Source organism: Ambystoma mexicanum, chromosome 5q (assembly GCF_040938575.1).
Source record: "Ambystoma mexicanum isolate Mex_15411 chromosome 5q, UKY_AmexF1_1, whole genome shotgun sequence".
Taxonomy (NCBI): Eukaryota; Metazoa; Chordata; class Amphibia; order Caudata; family Ambystomatidae; genus Ambystoma; species Ambystoma mexicanum.
Genome location: NC_090933.1, coordinates 1,199,127,101 through 1,199,149,397, shown reverse-complemented (window position 1 = coordinate 1,199,149,397; position 22,297 = coordinate 1,199,127,101).

Here is a 22,297-nt window from a genome sequence, read left to right as displayed (position 1 = left end):
CCTTACTTTACATTTTTCCGTTTGTGTATGGGAGAAAGGATTGTTTACCCCATACAGCTAATATTTTATTAACATCTCTCTGTCAGTAATACTGAAGGCACGCCCCTAAACCCTCACAGCAGAAAAAAATACAACCTGCTAGGGAAAAAGGCCCAAGAAACTCTTAGAAGGATAACAAGTTTTATTTCTACAAAAATAGGTACCCCAGCAAAGAACTCTACTTCCATGGAACGTTCTGCCAGAAAAGGTACAAGCAGAAGCTTGAAAAGCGACACAGCATCGTAGATTTCATCATTACATATAGTGGAAACTCATGTGGCTGGTTGGTGCGACTCTATACATGGTCGGCATGCTCCATAGGGGATCCCAGACCATTGGTCCCTGTCCAGTTTGTCTTCCATCACGTGGGGTCTGCTAGGCTTATCGTCTCCAGGGAACCAAGGCCAATGAAGCAATTAGATACATTTGTAAATAGTGCTATTCTATCATTATCCTGTGCACCTGGTATGCTCAAAGGCTGACACAGAGGCAGTCTTGAGGTCATGCTAACCCACACTCTCAACTCATCCCGATTGCATCTTTCGTCTTCCAAGGCTTCCACCCTCGCTTTCGAGCTATAATTTATCCCTCCCTGTAACTCACATTACAAATCATGCCATTATGAAATGAAGGTGGTGGGATTACCATGGCTCTGAGATCTTATATGGTGAATTGGTTTATGGTTGGTTGCCTGGGGTCATCTGGTATCTTGGAATTCTTGGGTCTTAGGACTGGGGCAGTTACAAGAGCTGTAACTCATGGTTGGCCGGGTGGCAGTCAGTGGCCTGCGTGTGATAACACGTACACCATGTTGTCCAGCACTGTCTCTTGGCCTTGTAGGGCACAATTTCTCTTAGAACATACATATTGGCATCAATCTATTGGCAATCATTGGTATATTGGCATGAGACTCTCTGTCCTATCTAAGAAGAAAGAGCAAACATCCGTGCCCCCATCCCTGCGGCATCTAATAACTCGGATGAATTTTTCAAAATCTGCAAGTAGCTGGCCAATCCTGCTGCAGTCTCTACCTCTCCTGTTCCCTCCCAGGCCCTCTGCACAGCCTTGGCCTCTCATTTCACTACTAAAACTCAGGACATAATGTTCATCCTCTCTACCTCTACCTCCTCTTCCTCCACAACTCATGGCACGTCTGAGGCTGTCCCCCCTCCTCTTTTGTCCTCCTTTCTCCTGTTTACCCCTGACAAAGTTTTTAGACAAGTCCGATCTATGAAAGTCTCATCAAAGCCAGTTCTCCCCTGCTCTTCAAGAACAATCAAGGACCACATTGACACCCTTGCTCCATCCTTGGCCAATTTCTGCAATCACTCCTTTGCCACTGGATCTTCTCCTCCCCCTTAAGCACTCTTGTGCACCCCCTTCTAAAGAAGCCATCATCCGATCCTTCCTCTCCGGCTAACTATCGCCCGATCTCCATCACTCCTTTCCTGGGCACACTCTTGGAATAGCTGTCCATGTCCCAGCTTAATCTACATACTCAATCTGTTGGTTGCTTCCATGACCACCAGTCTGGCTTCGGAGCTGCCAGAAGCACAGAAACTGCTCTCCTGAACACCTGTGAAGACTTGCTCTCCAATCGGGACTCTAATCTCCCTTCTGTCCGCATTCTCCTTGATCTATCCTCTGCTTTTGACACGTTCAACCATGCCATCCTGCTCAATCGTCTCTGTGACAAACTTGGTATTACTGATCAGGCCCTGGCCTGGTTGACCTCCTTTCTCACTGACCAACCCTCTCATGTCCAACTGTGGTCTTTCCGCTCTTCTATCCCTCTCTCAACTTGTAGTGTTCCCCAGGGGTCTAAGCTCTCTCCCTGGCACTACAACCACTACCTGGCACCTCTAGCCCACTGTATCGCTACTTTGTGCTTCGATTTTCAATGTTATGTGGATGACACTCAGCTCTCTTTCAGGCTCCCCTCAGCCACGTCGGCTTCTTCTCTCATACCAGACTGTCTGGCCGCAATTCGGGGATGATGTGCTGCCAAAGATCTCTGCCGTAATGCCAGTAAGACTGAGACACCCACTCCCTCCTTTCCTCTCTCTCTCTGGCCACCCACTCTGGGCCCTCTTCCTGCTCCTTCCTGTGAGGCTAAGAACCTGTCATGGCCACTGGTCAAGGGCCCTTACCTTCATGCCCTGCAGGGTCCGAATGGACCCAGTCCTGGTGCCTTTGACGCCAAGCTAATTTTTCAAGGTGTGCTCTGCATACAGTATGCCTAAGGCACGTGCATCCAGGCCGGGCGCAGCCCTCCAAAGACATTGGAGGCACGTGCAGAAGACAGCGGGAGTGGTAAGGTGGGGCCGCAAGGCGGGGCCTAAAGCTGGTGGCTGGGGCCCGGCTATATAAGCCAGCCCCACCCGATTGCTGGCACTTCGTGCTAGTCTGCTGGAGCAGCGTAACGCTTATGGCCCTCTACAGTTCCTGACCTGTTTCCAGTTCATCATATGTATCTTCAGTCTCCGGAACTCCATCATACAGCTACTGCGCGCATTTTACCTGTGCTCAGCCACTCCATTGCTCGAAGCACCACTACCCGATCCAACTTTGCAGCTACCACGCGCATCTTACCTGGGACCAGCCCAGGACTGTCAGAAGATGTGGTGAGGCCCGGGGCAAAACATTTGGTGAGGCCCCCTTACAATTTTTGCACTAAGCCAGCGGCGGCACCTCCACAAACAGGAGACTCGAGAAATCTCCCTTTGAGTTTGTGTGCAGGATCCCAAATATGGTTTATTAATACAGCTCCAAATCAACTACAGCAAAGTTAGATTTCTCTACTGAAGAAAGGTTTATGCCGGACTAACTTTTATATCATATGCATAAGTATATATAGGATGGAATGAGCTCTCCACTCCTCCACCTCCAACTCTCTGAGGGTCAGTCACTTTTCCAAGCAAAGAGTTGAGGGCAGATCTGTCTTCGGCTGGGGCCTCCCACTGAAAACAGCCTCCCTGCCTCTCTGAAACTTGAGCCGAACCAACTGAAGACCTGTGTCTTTGCTTCTGCCTTCTCTCTTCCTCTCCCTTGCGGATCACCTGCCTGATCCATGCACTGGTCACCTGGTCAAGCTCTGAATTCAGGCTCAGGTCCTTGCCTGTCCTGTTGCAATCCTGCACTGCCTCTTGGCTCCCCTGCACTTGTGGTCTGTATCTGTAACCCTACAGTCCCGCTCTTGCACTTATTCTCCACCCGTTGGCTGCACTTATGAGCACCCACACTTGCCACCCGTTGGCTGCACTCTTGTTTCTCCTTTGTTCATGCACTTCTGCAACCTACCCCACCCTCTGCACTTCTCCCCTCCCCTTCTCTTCTCTTCTCTTCTCTTGCGCGATCTGACTGACACAAGGCATAGACAAGGCATAGTAAGATCTGTGTTTTGTCCTACTCTTTTGTTTCCCCCTCCTTGCCTTGTCGCGCCTAGAAACAGTTGTGTACAGGCACGTTATAAATTCCATATCATATCATTAAGGAGCACACTGCTCCTGTGTGCGCATTAAAACACACATCATACACAGTGACAAATGTTGTACAGTGGAGGCTGGTACATTTCTGAACTTAAGAGGCTTAAAAGTTTGTGCCAATTAGGCAGGATCAACAGAGCACAGTGAGGGAGCCCGAACCAAACAAGGTTTGCTTGAGGGGGGGTTCGCACTCCAAAGAAAATGTTTCAAACATTGGGTTAAAAATATGAATTTTACAGCACTTTCTTGCAAAATTGGGTAGAAATCCATACAGTTTGCAATTGGTTTTGTGTGGAAGCGCATGTAAAATCTCAAAAGTTGCAAGTCACCAACCGTGCACAGGAACATTTTCCAATACATTTCATGCCGCCTTTCCACGCAAGATATGCTAGTATAAAAATATATTCATGCTGGCTGTTCTCATGTATGTCCATGCAGGCTGCATCAATATATGCCATTGTTACCATGTACGGACTCCCAGCCAGTAAAAACGCCATGCCAGAGAAAGTATATCCAGGCTGATTGTGTACAATAAGTGTTATTACTGGTTAGATTTGCCTACATTCAATGAGGGCCAATTTAGCCAAGTAGTATGTTTGCTTTAACCTTGATTTATAGTCCTGTGCATCAAGGGTAAAGCAAAAAGAGCATTGGCAATCCTAACAGTTTGGGCATTTGTGCAGGCATGGGAAAGGCACCTCTGTATTGGTATTAACTGGGCATTAATAGTGCCAGTGCAAAATGGTTTGAGTACCTGAGCAGCTAATAGCAGTGCCTGGCAAATGCCTAATACTTATACACAAGCCAAAACTGTTGGCTTTGCCAATTCTTGTTTTTAACAGGACTTCAGCGAAAGACACAGTGTTTTTAAATCGAGTGGCCAAAGGCAGACCTGTTTAAAACATTTTTATTACACCAGTTCTGTGTTTACAACTCCAATGAAGTCATGAACTCTCATAAGACTCCTTTGAGAAAAGACTTGCACGCACATTGAGGGCAAAGTTTGATGGCAAGGCGTGTTTGAAGCTAGCTCAAAGAGTTCCATTGAGGAGATGTTTTGGGTGGGGAGGGCAGGAAATGGGTGAGGATTGCCATAGGGATTAGCATGGCCATGAGAAGTCAATGGGTGGGCAAATAACTAAATCACATCTTCAGGTCCCTCCTCATGTGCCATTTCTTCCCATCTGTACTCAATTCCATCATTGGGACGGATCTTCCCAGACCCATGATCTGGCAAATAATTACTCACCAGACTGGAAATACAGCTCAACAATCTGGGAAATCTATGTGCACTATATGTTTATTTTAGAATGCTGTGGTGTGTTGTGCTTTAAACTATATTGGGCAGGGATTTAAACCGTGGCCGCTAGGATCCAAAGTGAGACACTTCCCCACAAAACCACTTGCGTGCCTGAGCGGGAGCCCTGTGAAATCCCTTGTCAATGTTGCACTGTTCTGAAACTGTACTGGAAATATTGATGTGATTTTAGGTTTAAAAGGGGTGCACATTTTGAACTTTGCTGGCGATAAATCCTCTGAGTGGAAGATGCAAATGTTCATGGGGTGACTAAAATACCTGCCTTTCACCCTCCTAATCACCCCGTCGCTGGGCCCGGTCTCTTGCACTGCGGTAGGAGGGAAGCCCCAGAAAAAATGTCTATTTCCAACAATGTCTGTTCGCTAAACAAATAGTTTTGGCTTATTGGTGGCACATCTAATAACCCAAACAAAAAGAATGCCATGCTGCTGCGCAACACCATTGAGCAGATCGAGCTCTAGCCCCTTCCTGAAATGTTGGGCTTTGTTGACTCGACCTGGGTCCATGGGCGGTGCCAGCCTCTGGCCACTTTGAGGCATAAGGCCTCTTTCGATGTGTCGCCAGCCCATAGCACTCGTTAAGGAGCAGTATCAGCATCAAACATGCAGAGCACAAAAACATTCATGCGATATCAACAGACGCACTTTGATAAAGCCAAAGTCTTAAATTCTGGTCTCAGCTTTTAGATGGCCCAGCTCTCCAGAGATTAGCATAGCACTATGAAAGTAAACAGCCTCTGAATTGGGGTGAAAGGTACAACTAGTGGCCAAAGGGAAGGTGAAATAGCTTTTCAGCTTCCTAGCTGGGCGCAGGGAATTCAGAGGGAAATGGTAGCAGGGCTGGCTAAAGATGTGTCAGGGCTGGTGGGGTCCCATTTCTTTTTGATGTTTGGGGCACCCCTTACTGATTGGAACAATGGTCCAAGGCACCTGTGTAGTGCTTAAATCAATAATGAAGTCAAAATAATGCAGCATGGAGGTTCAAAGCTGCAGAGTATCAGTAGGTTTCTGTGTCATAAGACTGCTGACATGGGGGCAGCTACTTGGGGGAGCCATTTCAACTGTAAAAGGTGAAAGGCCCAGATGCCATCCCTCATTGGGGAGACCGAAAGTGCAATGGGTTTATTGGCCCCACTCACTATCCGCTTTCAGAACTCTCAACCAGCCCCTGCCGGGTTGACCGACAAAGCCACGGTCAGACCGAATAGGACACACGTTAAATGGTGCCTTGGCTTCGCTGTTAACAAAGGCCCTGCAATTACTAACATAAAACATTTTACTGTTAGCACCTGCATTCATATGCATACATTTTTAGGTAATTGAAATCGTGATGGGGGGTTGGCAATTGCATGCTAGGGGAGTGATTAGAAGGGAAGTGGTGACATGAGACATTTAATTCTCACAGCAGTCCTTAAGTGTGACGTTTCAGAAATGCAGGTGAGAGGTAGATGCTTGTAACATTGAAGCTTCACCATAGAGTCTCATTCGAATGTGAAAAAGATGGTAGACGCCCCCACATAAGTTTGCCCCTCCCTCATAGCCTCTGATGTTAGCGGCTCTCCCAACATTTGAAGTGTTATTCCTCACCCCCAAAACCCCCTCCACCCCTGACATTTTAGCCTAGGTGCACCTCTGATGCCATGAACCTACCCCTTAATGAAGTGGCCCCCAGGGCTGGTAAATTTAGGGGTGGGGATGAACACACATTCACATAAAACACTTTCATCCATGCATTCATCCACCAGTTCCACAACTCCATACATGAATACCTACATAAAACCAAACACTTCATTGACACAAACACCAACATGCACTCATGCATTCATACATACACATATACATATTAATTTAATTTAAATACACACATTTAATTTAAAATAAAAACACTTACCTTACCTCCAGGCACCCTTCTGAATAAAGGGAGACAGCAGAGCTCACTTCTGTGCCCTGCTGTCTCCCATTATATTGCTGTTTGTTGCGGAGCCAAACGGCTTCACAACAAACAGTACAATCATTGCAGGGGGAGAGAGCAAACAGCACAGTCCCCCATGTGAATAAAGGACACGGGAGACTGTGCTGCCTTCTCCTTAGGAGAGGGGGATGGGAGGCCCCCCTGCAAGCGCGAGGCCCGGGGCGGTTTTCCCCCCCTGCACTCCCTTATGACGGCCCTGGACCAGCCACACCATCGCTCAAAGCACTGCTACCCGACTCCAACTCTGCAGTTACCGTGCGCATTTTACCTGTCTCCGCTGATCTAACTCTTGCAGCTTCTTGCATCCTTACCTGTTCCGACAACAGGGGAGTCATCTTCCGGCTCAACACCCTCGCAGATCCTTCCATCTGGCAGCCGACAGATGTTCGGAACATCCCTCGCCATCAAGCACCGTCTGGTTGAACCTGCAAGGGAGATGGAAAGCATAAGGTTAGCAACTGCATAAACTTTTAACTCCTTGGCCGCAAAACTCACAAACTTGCGCTTCACCCGGAAACCCAACTTACCTACTAGTGGGCTCTTCTGGATCCTCTTTAGCATCATTTAGAACCCTCTTCCATCACTGCAACTCTGCGGGCCATCTTCATACCTAAGGGGAAAGAAAGGGCATTACAACGTTACGGACAATAATCATTGGGGAAAAATCAACACAAAGGTTACGGACAATAATCATTGTTACAAAAACCTACCTAAAAGGCGGGATTGGTCGCAGCCGGTCTGGCCCACCACGCATAAAGACCAGTGACGCAACTTGATCTGTCCACGGCACCCCTGCTGAGCGAAAGCAGGACAGAGTGCTCATCATTACAAAACAACGGTTGAGGTCATATGGGAAAACGCATGCTCATATCATTCTGGCACGAAGGGTCTGAAGGGGATGGTACTTCCACTGCAGCATTCTCATTGCCTCTTAACTTCTCCCAGGGGTATAACCAGCAACTCGAGCAGTCTACACTATCGCAGTTGAGGGAAGAGCTCGAACCTGAGGAGTCCAGTCCAGGGAGGGCTCCAACCGTGCCCCAACGTCCCCAGAGAGACTAGGTGAGCATAATAGAACCTTGGTGTCATCTTGGATTCCACCCTCTCCTTCTTTCCCCACATCTCTGATATCTCTAAGAAGTCAAACTATCACCTGCACCTTGTCAGAGGTAATCTTCCTTTTCTCACTTTCCCCCAGAAGCTCACTTTCTCCAGAGCTCTGGTCTTCTCTAGGGTGGACTATTGCAACAGCCTCTTTCTAAATCTTCCTGCCCCTACTCTTTGACCTTATGATATGATAGGATATTTTATTTGTATCACGCTCATACACAAGTGTTTCAGAGCGTGACGAGGCAAGGGAGGAGAACAAGGGAGGATAAAACAACGATCTTACTAGGCCCAGTGACATTGAGAAAGTGCAAGTGCAGGGAAGAGGGAAGGGGAGAGTGCAAGTGAGAGGGGAGAAGTGGAAAGTGCTGAACAACGGATATAAAGACAACAACTGGTAGTGCAGCCAGCAAGGTGGCAAGTGCAAGGTATAAAGCGCAGACAAGGGGTGTCTGATAAGGGCAGATAAGGGGACTTTAGGGTTACAGATACAGACCCAAGTGCAAGGGTTGGAAGGAGGCAGTGTGGGTGTGTGGCTGGGTGGGCAGGGACCTAGGCCTGAAATCAGAGGGTAACCAGGTGCACAGAGCAAAAGCAGACAGATCAGCAGGGGAGAGGAAGAGCGAAGGCAGAACCAAAGAGGAAGGTCTTGAGGTGCTTCCGGGAACCGGAGATGGTTCTCCTCAAGTTTATAACTTTACAACTGTGGCTGCAAGGATAAACTTCAGGAGCTTCTGTATTGTCCACTAGGCTTTTTGGGGAGTGGGGCTGCTCTACCTCCAACTTTCTTTTCCAAAACATCATCCACCTTCAACTCTGAGGGTCAGACGCTTCTCCAAGCAGAGAGTAGGGGCAGATCTATCTCCTCGGCTGGGGCCTCCCTTTGGAACAGCCTCCATGCCTCTCTCAAACTTGAGCAGAACCACCTCCGGTTCCGGAAGCAACTCAAGACCTTCCTTTTCACTTCCTCTTTCTCTCTTCCTCTCCCCTGCTGATGCACCTGACTGCTCCGCGCACTAGTCACCTGGTCACCCTCTGAACATGGGCCCAGGCTCCTGCATGTCCAGTTTCCATTGCACTGCCTCCTGGCTCCACAGCACTTAAGGGTCTGTATCTGCAACCCCTCAGTCCCTTCTCTCTGCACTTGTGAGCCACCCGCTGGCTGCACCAGTGAGTTAACTGCACTTCCCCTGCCCCCTGGCACTTCTCCCCTTCCCTCTTCCCTGCACTTGCGAAATCTGCTATTTTGTCCGCCCTTGTTCACCCTCCTCGTCTTGTCGCAACTACAAACACTTGTGTACAGGCGCGTCATAAATGCCACATCATATATCAATTGGAAAACAATGAAGGGTTTCTGTGGAAGTTAGCAGCGTGGGTCTCTCTCATCAGCGCTTGGGCCTATTCAGATTTCTCCTTCAGGCTTGCGGCCTGTGTCTAACACCCTAAATACTGCATGGCCGTGTAGGCCCTATACTTCGACTATGGCTACTTAATATCTGCAAAGTGGCGTCTGCATATATATGCGCACTGTCTAAACGTCTAATTTAGATGCAATATTATGCTTGTGTGGGGACCTTCAAAATGCTCCCTACTCTCTGGACTATTATAGTTCCTCAAATGGGACTTGCCTCACCCTAAAGCACCTGGCAGAGTGGGATGGGTTTGCTCCCTTCCCATTTTTCCCCCTTTTGTTACTTCTACAGTAACAAACTCGCCCCCACGCATGCGCTCATTTTCCCTTCTCACTGCTGCCTCATTTGGTGTGGTCCCTTTCTGTGGTATCCAGGCCGTACACACGGACCATAAACTTTCCCCTCATTGTGCATATTCCTCAGGAGTACATGTCATAATGCATCCCACCATCGCCTGCCAGATCTACCAATATTTCTTCATAGTTTTCAGGGTCAGTGGGTGGGTCAATGGGGGTGTGATACAAGCGGTCCACTTAATCTATATAGGGGATGGGGATTATGTGAGGGATGGCGTGGTCAGTTTGTATCTTGTATTGCAAAGAACCTTTGAAACCCCCGTTGACACCATCATCATTGCGCAACTAGGCATTGCTTTGGCCCAACACCGGAGGCCCCTTTGGTAGGTGCAGAAGATGACCAAGATGAACAATGGTCCCCAGCCAGTATGGGGCCCAATCTAATGCAACATCGAACCAGTCATTTCCTGTGTATCTTTGTCCATCTTCTTGGTCGATTCTTGATGAGCTGTTAATAAACACGATCTCACCACCTGCCAGGGCATTTTCCTTTACCCTGGGGATTTCATCATAGAATTCCTCATAGTTCGCGCAGTCATGTACGGGTTCTCCCTCTGTGACCAGCTCAGCTATGAACGTAGCTGGATTCACAGTTTTACATCGCACTATTTTGATCGATGGGTTAGAGATAATCACTTCATATGCGGATGCTCTCTGAGATGTCAGCCTGCACTTTGGCTTCTCTAGTATAGCGAATTACGAGTGCTCGACGTACAATGTCATGGAGCACCCCATCACAATGGATGACGCCTTTTCAATAGCGAACGCTGCAGCAGCTAGATTTTGTTCGCATGGGAGGTGGCCCTTCATGACCGGGTCCAGACGCCCGCTGTAAAATGCTAGGGGCTTATACCCCAGTGAGGTTCGCTGAGCGAGCACTGCCATCATATAATTGCCATTGGTATGAGAGAACAGGTAGAATTCCTCTGCATAATTAGGAATCCCGAGAACCAGGGCCTTACAAATCGCCCCCTTGAGTTCTGCAAACCCCTTTTCCATTGTCGCGGTCCATTCAATTTTTTCCTTTGTCGCCTGAGCCTTCTTTAGGGCCTGAATCAAGGGCTTGATATACGAGCTGTAGTCGAAGACCCATGCTCTGACATAATTGCACAGACCTAAGAAGCTTTGCATTTGTTTTATCGTGAGCGGTTTAGCTGTGTTCATGATAGCTTCAGCCCTTTCTGGGGTTACCCTTTTCCCTTCATGTGAGATTAGCTGGCCTATGTACAGCACCTCTCGCTGACAGTATTGTAGCTTTTCCTTGTCAACCTTATATCCTTTCTCAGCCAGAATATTCCGTAGCTGGACAGAGTCGTGCCTGCATTGTTCCTCAGTGACGCTGCAGATTAGAATGTCATCCACGTACTCCAAAACAACACTGTCTACTGCAATATTGCTTAGGTCCATCTGCAGGACATGAAAATGGATGGAGACTCACAGTACCCCTGTAGCAGCATCGTGCTTTTCAGGCACATTTGCCTGAAAGTAAATGAGGTCAGGTCTTGCGAGTCACGGTGCAACCCGATTGAGAAAAACGCATTTTTCAAGTCAATCACTGTGAAATATTTTGCCTCAGTGTGTATGTTGCATAGACTTGTGGATGGATTAGGACTAGAGGAAACTCGGCTTCAACTATATCGTTTAATGCTCTTAAATCTTGAATTAAATGCCAAGACCCTCCCTTTGATTTCTTGACAGGGTACATCACTGTATTGCAAGGTGATTCTGACGTCACTAGGATGCCCTGCTCCATCATGGCGGAAATTGTCTTTGCGATCCCTTCATCTGCCTCTCTGGACATAGGATATTGTCGTGCTCCTGGTAAAATTGCTCCTGGTTTCAGTTTAATTTTCACTTCACCTCCCCCCTTTAGGAGGCCTAAATCATAGGGCCCTGTAGTCCATACCGCGACAGGCTCTTGGGCCATGTCGTCATCAAAGTATTCTGGACGTATCAGCACCAACATCATTCTCTGTGGCACCTCCCGTTTGATCATTTTGACCCAAAATATGAGTCTCACTTCCACCCTTGTCTCCTCTAGGTCAGGGTGTTCTTCGAACAGATCATCATCAGTGACGTCAGTCACTCGATACCCTTCTTCGATTGCGATAATTGCACACCATTGTCTGCCTTCGTCGTCATATCCTTCGACCAATAGTACTTTCCCTCGCACTGCAGCAGATTGTATCATTAAGGGAAATACTTGTCCCTCTTCTTCATGCATAGGTATTCTTGCTCTGAATAGAAACTCATCATGTCTCCTCATAGTTCTATCTGCAAGGCCTGGCAATCCCGCCATGAGCACCCGTACGCCATATGCGAAGACTTATGGCTCTAATGGTATAGCTCTCATGGCTATACGTCCGGAGTATGCTCTGATCTTTCGCACACTTTCGAATAATGTATACCTGGAGTGGAGCACACTATACCATTCTCGGTAAACGAGATTGTCATATTCAACTCAGTCATTAAGTCCTGACCCAGGATATTTACTGGGGTCTGACGTGAATATAATAAGGGTACATTAATTTTGCGCCCACACAGACTGGGAGCGCGTCTGTAAAGGGAACTCCTCTGTGAGCTCCCGTGAAACTCTGAGTATCCATGTCCTCGCCGGACAAGGAAAACTTGCCTTCTCGTATGCACGAGCGCGTCGCATCCGTGTCAAGTAAGAAGGAATATTCTTTTCCCCCTATGATGACATTCACCTTAGGTTCCCCATTAGGGTCTGGTGTCACTGATAGAATAGAAGACATCAGAGTCTCCCGCGAGCTGTCCGATTTCATATATAAGTTCGGCCCACTGTATACTTGCTGATTTCCACCATTTCCAGGTTTGAACCCCCCTCCGGAGCTTGTGCGCTGCGACATTTGCGGCAGTGCCTGCTGGGATTGTCCCTGCGGTAAGTTTCCCCATGTGCGAGGGTTGAACCACTTGCTGCGCACCTTGCTGCAAGCCTGACGGCTGCAGCTTGTACTGTGTGATTTTGTGCACTGCCCTGGTATGGGACGGCAGGCTGATTCACCATGCCTATTCCCACTCCTTGGCCGCTTTGCCACATGCCTTGGCTTCCGCACATGCGCGCCACATGTCCTGTCATTCCACACAGCCAAGACACTGGTGGTGGTCGGGCCATCTGTCCATCTGGCGTAGCTGGACTGCCCATCTGCGCGTTCTGAAAGCCACCTTGATTATTTCGAAAGCCACCCTGGTTATCTTCTCTGTGAAAGATAGTGAGCTAAAGACTCTGGCTAAGTCCCTCGTAACCAGGACTAATGTCTGGAAGAGGGACTCCCAGGATCCCCCCTTGTCAATTTGCATAATTAAGTAACTTTGGGTCTCGCCCTAAGTTACTAGGGGAATCCAGACGTGGACCCCTTGCTCGCTATTCTTAGAGACACACAGCTCCTCCCTACTGATGAGGTCCAACCAGACCGAAACACATGTCTGGGGATGCTGTTGGTACTCTTGTTCAGAGGAGAATTGCCTAGCATTTCGGTGCTGGACTGCCCCGGGGTAGGACAAAGACTGATATGTTTGGGATATTTCTTCTCTGTGAAAGATAGTGAGCTAAAGACTCTGGGTAACTCCCTCGTAACCAGGACTAATGTCTGGCAGAGGGACTCCCAGGATCCCCCTTGTCAATTTACCTCGAAACCCACCCTGATTACTCTGCCATCCTCCTCCTCCAAAACCCCTTCCCCTCGGGTAAAATTCTGCGCTGCCCTGATTATTCAGCGATGGGTTAGTCGCTTGCTGTGCGTGTGGTCAAGCTGGGCTCGTCAGCATGGCTCCCTCAAGAGCATACTTTGGGAGTTTCTTTGGCACCAGCTTTGCCTCCTCACCCTTACGAGTTGCCTCCTTTTTCCGATTCTTTTCTTGCAACAATCTACAGTAATGTGCAATTGTCAACTGTATTTCAGCCCATGGTTTAGCTTCCATTCTTACCAATTTCTTGAGCTGTTTTTGCACTGGCTCAGGAAACCCGTGGCATAATATATTGTAGAATACAGGGATAGATTTTGTCTAAGACTCATGCATTTCAAGCACCCAGGCTTCTTGAAAATTCTGGATGTAAATCAATGGATCCTCTTACTCTTTCATTTTCCGCGTCATTATAGCTCCCATATCGGAAGTGTCTGGATATAGCGTTTGCAGCACTTTCCACACTGCTGCTCTACTATTATTAAATGGCGCTCTGTCATGGGAGGTGTTGATTATGGTTAACCTAGGGTAGCCTGCCCGTTTTCATACATCGTCTGCTCTTTCACCAAGTATGGCAATTAGGAGGCCCTTAATGTCCCCTATAGCTAAGGTAACACCCCCGTCATTTTCTCTAACTCATGTATCCACTTCCCGGCTCCCGATGTCAGCATTGGAAGCTTATTTTTTAGGTTCTCTCAGTCCATGTGTAGCCATGGAATATATAGTGGTCTTGCTCCCCCATTATCTAGCAGCGGGAATTGGAATGTGCAGTCTTCCTTTTCTTTCCCCCTAGCTCTCCGGTCTATCGCTGGGGTGGCATTTTCACCTTGCCGTCTCCCTGCCAATGCCCTTAATCTATCTGCATAGGCAGGTGCTGACACCCCCCTCTGACCGTGGGGTGTTCCTTCATGTCCGCCGGACTGCGCGGCAGACAACGGTGTTCTACTTGCGGACTTGCTAGCGTCTGACCATCGTATCCCTCGGTCCCCTAGGAGCCGTTTTCCGCACCGTCTCCCTTCCTCATGTGCCTCATCCCCCGTTTTCCCACCGGAGTCAGATTCTGAATACTCCCAGTTCATACAACTCCTTGCATCTTCTTCGTCCAGCCCAATCTCCAGTCTGTCTAGGGACAGTGCCCTGTTCCCACTACTTCGGGTGACATCCTCCAGGAGCTCATCTTCCCTTCCCCCATGGGATCTCTGTCCTACCCCCATCTCATCGTATATCTTATCAATCGTTTCCCCGATGCTTCTGGTGTCGACGTCCTCAATATTTCTCCCGCTCGTACCTGGTACCGAGTCATGTGCAGGAAAGAATTCTTCTATTTTTTTCCCATTCTACAACAGGATTGGGTTTTATAACTTTCCGCTCCAAATATTCAAGATCTCATACCCTCTGTCTGCTTCCTCATCTATTGCCTTGCACTTCCTCGCTTCTTCTCCAGCCTTGTCTACTTCCCTCATCCTTTCGTTTCTACGTTCCTTTGCCGTTCCAATTTCCTCATCTTCTTTTTCTTTTTATTCTCTTTACTCGTACCCTTTTCTCTTCTTCCAACCTTTGCTTATTCTGTTTGTACTGGTCGTAGGCTGCCTTCTGTTTGCGATCGAGCTGTTTCTCTTGCTCTTTGTGATATAATTGTTCTCACTTCAGCCTATCCTTCCCTCTTGTCCTTTCATCCCTTATTTCCTTTTCCTTTTCTCCCTCCCTCCCTCCTTGGCGTCTCATCAGACCTCTCTCTTGGCCTTTCATCATCACTTCCTTTTCCATCTAATTTCAGCAATATCTGCCCTCCCATCCATTTGTCTTTTGCGAATGTTATCTCATCAGTTCTACCTTCATTTCCTTTCCCTTTCTTTCCTTCTCTCTCCCTAATGAGAGATGCACTGTGCCTGATCCTTTCCTTCGTCATTGCGTCTCTCCTTGTCCCTCTGGACTGCGGAGGCAAGATTAATTTCCTGGTCCTTTTCTTTATTGTCGTCGTTACTATACGTAGGCGACTCATATGCGGGGTTGCTATACCCTGTGGCTGCCTTTAGTTCTCTTAACAGGTAGAGCCCCTCTGTCTTACTTCCCTCGATGGCTGGCTTAGGTGGGGCCGGTGGCGCGGTAGGTGTCTCACCCCCCTCTGTGTATACGTTTAATATCCAATCTGCAGGGGGCTCTTCCTCCTTCGTCTGCTCAAACATCTTATTCTAGAACAGCAAAGCGTTTCTCTAGCTTCTTACCTGTATATGTGGCATGTAGATAAGTCGTCAAGTGGTATATAAAAAAAAGAGCCGATTCTTCTAACCTCAACATATAAATACTTGGTTATTATGATCACCCAAGATAACAATGATAAGGTGATCAAAAAAGAACTCGAACTAAAACTGCAAACCCTAATTTCCCAATCTAAGGTCATCTTATATAAATTTGGAAAGTTTACATGCAATCATATAATAACATTCTATTCCATGAAAGTAAAACCCATTATCTCGTATGGCTCTGAAGCTGCATCGATGCTGCCCCGTTTAGTGTGGGATCGATTAGAAGGAAAATATTGGCGCTCAATTTTTAATTTGCCTGCCTGTGTCCCCATTGCAATGATTCGTTTTGAATTAGGGCTGCTATCGCTATACAGTACTATTGCATGGAAATTGATAGCCTTGTTGAGAAAATGCATTCTGTCATTACAATGTCTAGACATATCCGGTATCTTGGGTAAATATTTACTGTACTCTGATCATCAATACCCAAAACGCTGGTTAAACACAGCTATAAATATCCTTTCAGATGCGGACATTTCCGTAGATATTTTAATTCATAATCCAACGCAGGCTAAAACCAAATTATATCGGCAAGACTGGATACATACCTTAGAAAAATGTTCCCACTCTAAAGATTGGAACACTGCCCAGTTTGGCCATAAAAAATTTAGAGTTGCGGAACCATACATTTTAAAATACCCATCACCAAAATTCAGAGATGACTATATTCGTTTTCGTCTAAATTTGTGGCACACAAGGGATATTTTATTTAGGCGAAAACTAATTGATGTCAGCGAGAACATCTGTCGCTTTTGTATGGATCCTGCAAACACAGAAACGTTGAAACATGTTATTGTCTACTGTCCTGCATTATATGTCACACGTTGTAAATACTATTTCCATTGCTTTACAACGCAAACTAACTAATATGGAGGAATTATGGCTATTGATTTTTGGTACAAAGAGAATGTCAATTAGATTAGCTACAACGGGCTTTTTAAATGAAATATATCCAAGGTGATTGTGAATGCTGTCATGAGAGAATGGTGATAGAAGGGAAAGAAAGAAAGGGGAAAAAAAAAAAAAAAAAAAAAAAATATTGCTGCTATAAAAATTTTTTATATATTGGGCGTCAGGTGCAAATTTAAAAAATATGTTATATATAGATGAATTGAATTGCAATATGTTTTTTATATGTGTTTTTATCTATTTTGTAATTGTTGAAAGGTTGTTCTATACAGCCAAACAATAAATAAAAAAAAAAAAAAAAAAATAAGTCGTCATGTGTTGTAAGACCGCTTTTGATAGGGACCCATTCTGTGGCCAAGGCATAAACATCTTGTGGGCGGTACCCTTAACCCACTCTGTGCTATACTTTTTTAATTTAGGTGCATGCTTAGGTATTTGCTTGCATAGAGGCGCAAGTGGGGTGACCGCCTCCATTTTCAATTCCGTTACCAACAATATTTATACAGTTTGTTATCCTTCTACAAGTATGAGCGAGCACCAGATAGGCAAGCTCCAATCCAATCTTTTCCCGCCAAAATGTATACTATCAATGAACTCAAAACCATCAATTCATTGGCGATTCCCTCTTCACAGAATCACGTAAAATCAAATTTCATCTCACACAATCAACGATACAGTTCTCTTACATTCAGCATACAACAGAACACATAGGACGACACTTGACAGACTAGACGAACACCAGCTGGTCATACATTTACCTGCCTTCTAATCGATACCCTGTCATGGAGTTTAAACGAACTCCTTTAATGCGTCTTTAAACGTCATCGTAGTCTAATTGTCCCCTATTATATGGGCTATGAGTACACGTTTCTTCTGACCGCTGTATTAAAGCGCAGGAACAAGGCGAATCCTTAAGTTTTTCTCTCGGGTGCCCCCCGGTAACCTTACGTTTTTCTCTTGTTTGCCCCCCCGGTAACCTCATGTTTTTCTCGCGGGTGCCCCCCCGGTAACCTTACGTTTTTCTCTTTTATACCCGAGTTATTAACTATATATATATATATATCTTCTCTACTTCTGACTATTTTATTTTTTCTCCGCCACCCTCCGTTACCTTTCCCTGGCTTGTTCTAAGGCCTACAAGACATTTGCCAAAGTAACGAGTTTGTTGTTTCACTCACCGATCGCATCTTTTCCTCTCTGGAGCTTTGGGATCACCGCCCCCTCCTCTTCAGCCTCTTGCAGTATTTTCTTCCGATTGGCTGCCCGTGGGAATGAGAAGGGTTATGCTTGGAAAGGCGGGTTCCTTCACACCCACTGCAGATTTTTATGGACTTACACTATCATTGTCCACGGGTAGCTTCTCAGCCTACTCAGCCGAAATGGCAAAAGGACTTGTGATATTGCCGAAGGCCTAGAGTTACTTTGTGCCGTTGGTCTATAGGTGTCTTATAACTATATTAATCAATAATCCATAATCGATGGCCGAAACCATCCTCTGCTACCAAGTGTAAAAGAGGACAAGATAGCCACTGACGGGCCCATATGTCAATGCTCACCATCTAGTACTTGTAAGACAAGATAGCTGCACCATGTGAGGGATGGGTGTGCAGGATTCACTTACTCCAACACGACTCAATAATGAGGACTCAGTAGTTTGGCAAAGGGAAGTCCATTTAATGACAAGTACATCAAACAGGGAAGCAGTTGGGAATCAGCATCGTTGCGATCACCTGTCTTGCTTCGACTTTCTCGAACTTCAGTTGAAGAGCAACCTTTATGCATAAAACACATCATTGACGTCTAATTCTACAAAAAACTCGACATACAATATAATTGGTTTAGGAAAGGTAGCTTAAGTATAGGTGTTTTATCTGTATATGATAATGGAGCATGCGGATTGGATAAATCTTATCGGGTGGGTGTCTACACCCTTCGCTCTACATCACACGTGATAGAGGTCACTACAAGTACAACGTCTCACTGGTTCGATGATATATAGGACCCTAGATAACTTGGTCCATTGTTATTGGGCAGGTTACACCCCTAGACATAAATTTCCACTTTTAATTAGCAGCATGCAGAATGGACACCCAGGTGCCTGGTGTCCCAAGTTTCACCCTGCCTCCCTTCCATAAATCAGTATCTTGGGGCTACGTGTCAATTAGTTGGATGGGCATGGTCTCAAAACTGTAGCCTCTTATCTGACGAAGTTATGGCACCATTGGATTTGGGTGCCATCAGAAGTTGGTAATTCCTTGCGCCTGTCTTGGTCACATGTCTGTTCACCATGAATCTGCTTCAGTTTCCAGCTTTTAGTGTATTTAATTATGTTTTCGGCTTTGCCACCTGCATGGGCCTCCCTTATCTTGACCTTCACGGGGCAGGCTGGTATGCTCTGAAGTTTCGATTCCTGTTAGCTGACGCTCTCCTCCTTTTCTCTGGTTGATCTCGATTTCCCAGGCATGAGCTGCTCTTTGTTGAGTTTCGATTCCGCTCCGTCTCCTGGCTTTGGCTGGAATATGAAACCAGGCCTGTTAGGCCTCTGGCCCCCTGGGCATACTTCTGCTTTTACAAAATGGAGTCGCACTTGTGTAGCGTGCCTTATTGAGGTAGATATAGTTGGCGCTTGCCGCTCTATTCTTCTACTAAGCATTGCAAGCAGTATTGCTTTCTTAGCTTCTTGCGTTCCAAGCCTATTTACATGCGTTTAACTGGTTGGTTACTTCTATCTTGTCTCATAGCAACGTTTCCTCACATTTTAACATCGTCTCTTTCCTGTGTCCATTATATCTATTTTAATAGCTACTCGCACTGGCGCGCTATCTTCGATAGCTGCTTTCGTTCATTCGCGAGTCTGTCCAGGCCCTTGTGTCATTTCCACTGGCCTTCCATTACAGCTCTTTGGGTCTCTTCATGGACCGTCTGTAGGTACTCTTCATTTCATCTCAGCGGCTGGTACGGCTGTCTAATATGGGTACCGTGCTGCCCAGGGGTGTCTGGTTATGGGCGCTTCAACAGGTATGGATCTTCTGATGTACACTGGGCAGAGTCCCAGTGAAGCTCTTTGGTGGTTCATCTGCTCCTCATACATCACATACCTTGGCGAGTCCGTTCCTGGTATCTTGAAATGAGGGGCAGGGGTGCAGGCCATGTCTGGGACCTCCTCTACAATACTACCAGACCCTATATTTGCCTGGGAAGGAGGCCTGCGGCCCTGACGTTGGAGAGGCTCTGTCTAATATTGCACTGCCTTTCGAAGCAACAGAGCGATGCGTTGGATGCCCCGCTCTCTGTCGAGGAGCTACTGGTCATCATGCACGAATTGCCATCTGGGAATACCCAGGGGGCTGATGGCCTGCCTGGGGAGTTCTACAAGGAATATGCAGATGTCCTGGTGCCTAGGCTAAGGGACACCCTAAAGGAGGTCTACGAGATAGAAAGTTTACCTGGTAGCTTACGAGAATCAATTATAGTGCCAGTGCTCAAACCGAATAAACAGCCGTTGGACTGTAGCTCATATAGACCCCTCTCCATGGTTAACCTAGACTGTAAGATTCTTACGGCCCTCCTGGCCGCCAGACTAAAAAGAGTGATAGGCGTCCTGGTTCATAGGGACCAGACTGGGTACGTCCCTGGAAGGAACACCACGTAGAATCTGTGGAGACTGTACCATATCATTGATAGCACCAACAACTCAGACTGGGACTGCGGGGTTGCCTCACTGGATGCTGTTAAGGCATTTGATTTGGTCAGGGGGGATTGGCTGTATGAGGTCCTGCGTTGTTTTGGCATCAGAGAGGGCTTTCCGCAGTGGGTACGCCTGGTGTACACTGAACCCAGGGCTAGGATGCGGACGGGCAAGCAGATTTCTAATGGGTGGGCACTGAGGAAAGGCATCCAACAGGGTTGTCCACTGTCTCCGAAGCTATTTATTTTGGCCTTAGAGCCGCTTGCAGTTTACTTAAGATCTGAATATTCAGAAGCGGGCATCCATATTGACGGTGTTAGACACCCGATTTCACTGTATGCGGATGACATGCTCCTCTATTTCACATACCCGAAGTGAATTTGCAGTACATCCTTGACGTAATCGATCGATTTGCAGAATATTCAGGCATACATATAAGTAGGGATAAATCTCGTCTGTTTCCACTGGCTGGTCTGAAGAATCTCCATAGGAGTCAGCTACCCAATGTAGATTTGACCTGGAAGACGTATACCTACAGATACCTAAGGATAAATGTGAGACATGACTTTCATGCCTCGCATTTACACAACACACAGAAGGGCCTGGGTGGTATCAAGGAATCTATAGCGTTTGAGCAGGCTTCCCCTGTCAATGATAGGGAGAGCAGCACTCTTGCAAATGGTAGCACACCCACGTTTTTTATATCACTTTTTTAATATTCCTTGCAACATCCCTAAAAAGTTCTTCAATGAGTTGGGCTCCATCATCAGGGGCTTTGTTTGGAGGGGTCAGAGAAACAGAATCGTGCTGAGCACTTTGCTTTGGGACTATGGGGTTGGGAGATCAGACTCCCATATTTTGAGTTGTATTTCTTGGTGGGACAGCTGCAATTTGTATTGGACTGGCTAGCGGATGAGCCGTCTTTGGATGCTAGCTTACTGCAGCCTTCTCTTAAACAATATTTTTTGAAGGAGGTACTTTGGGTGACTCAGCATACACTCTCGCACTTATACCACCTTCTGGCTCTGGGGAAGACCGTGTGGCAGAGGGTATGGAATCTCCTGGGAAATCCAGACCCATATAGCCCATTAGTGGAGTTGTCGGGCGCAAGACTCAAGTCAGTTCGAGAGGTAAGAAGACATTGGGAGACCAATCATAAAAATGCCAAGTATTCAGTCTGGGAACACCTTGAATTATACGAACCGATGGACACTTTTCATCTGAAAGATAATCAGAATTGCATCCAATATGTGAAATGGACATTCTCCCCCGAGTACTCCAGCTTCTTTGCGGGACTGGAGGATCAGAACCCCTCAAGATGCTCCACCTACAACGTGGCCATCTTAAAACACTTCTCTGTCCCCCAAGAGGCCTGCAAGGTGGCCTACAATCTGCAGTGTGGGGAAGATCAGGCCCCACAAGAATTTGTGCAGGAACTCAAATGTGCCACCAGGAGGGTGCGCACAGATAGTGGGGAGTTCATCAACACCTTCTTCCATACACTGCCCAAATACTTAATGACTCAGCTGGTGAGGGACTTTCACGAGAAGAGATCACTGGACTGGGTCATAGTACAGGCGACCCATATTTCGGAGGTGCAGAAACCTGTAGATAACAAGAACACCAATAAAAACCCCAAACCAGCCAACACCCCTGCTGCTGCTAAGGTAGCGGAGGTGAAGAGGTGGAGGTGAAGGTTACCCCTATTTTAGATCTGGAGATGGGGGGGCCTAAAAATATACCTGTACAGAATCCTTTCAGCCAAAGAACAAGAAGGCCCTCGGGCCAATCCCAAACAGGTAATCAGGGAGGTAATCCCCCAAATGGGACCCCTAACTCCCCTGATTACATTAGCCCCTGATACAAGGGCAACAAACCCATCATGAGGTATGTGTCGACTCCCCCAGCCAAGGGGGGATCCAACCGGGTAGGTACCAACCCAGAAAACATCCCTCCTAACTTTTCCATAGAGGGCAGTAATTCCCTAAATGCCGGGTTGAA